The 654-nt window shown below is 31.8% G+C and overlaps 1 protein-coding gene across 1 annotated transcript in view; it reads left to right on the plus strand.

Moving 5' to 3' along the window:
- The window catches only part of LOC119586933 (glycerol-3-phosphate acyltransferase 3-like), a gene marked incomplete in the record, with an annotated part of 80451 nt that overhangs the window by 71869 nt on the left and 7928 nt on the right, over positions 1–654 (plus strand).

The following is a 654-nucleotide window of genomic DNA, read 5'->3' on the forward strand; positions in this document are numbered from 1 at the left end:
CAGACCAGTCTAATTTTTCTTGTCATTCTTCCTTTCCCCCTTAGATTTGAGAGTATCAGATGAATTATGGTGGTGTAGGTATAGCATAACTTTTTTCACTTTTCATCCTTCTCTTCCATAAGAAATAACCTGTTCAGATTTGTTTATTTTCATTCAGTTCAGTTGGATATGGCACAGGTTCCCCTCCACTATGGGTCGCATAAAGATTCTTTTTAAATTCAATTTTCACACTTTGATTGAGGCAGAGATTTACTTTAGAGGTTGATGGTTATTGTGAGCAAATGTCCAAATAGCATTACTGTATTTTAAATAATTAAGGCCAACCTTTGACTTATAAAATAATTTTCATTACCAACCTAACAACCTTACCTGTTGAATGCATCTTTGCCTCAATCAGAAAGATATGATTATAGATCTTTCTTTTCTCCTTACTCCATCTTGCTGTTTTTCCAATATGTATCTTATACTCTGTTTCCTCTTGCTTCTTCATATCATAATATAATGCTATTTTTTATTGCAGAATCACATCTGTTTAGTGTTGTGAGAAATGAGATATTTTAATTATCTGATTAATGTAGTGAAACTCATTTAGTATTTGACATTTTACATGTTTTTGTCTTTAACCATCATTTGGAATTGTTGTCATTCCATAGC

The sequence above is a fragment of the Penaeus monodon genome, chromosome 22 (assembly GCF_015228065.2).
Source record: "Penaeus monodon isolate SGIC_2016 chromosome 22, NSTDA_Pmon_1, whole genome shotgun sequence".
NCBI lineage: Eukaryota > Metazoa > Arthropoda > Malacostraca > Decapoda > Penaeidae > Penaeus > Penaeus monodon.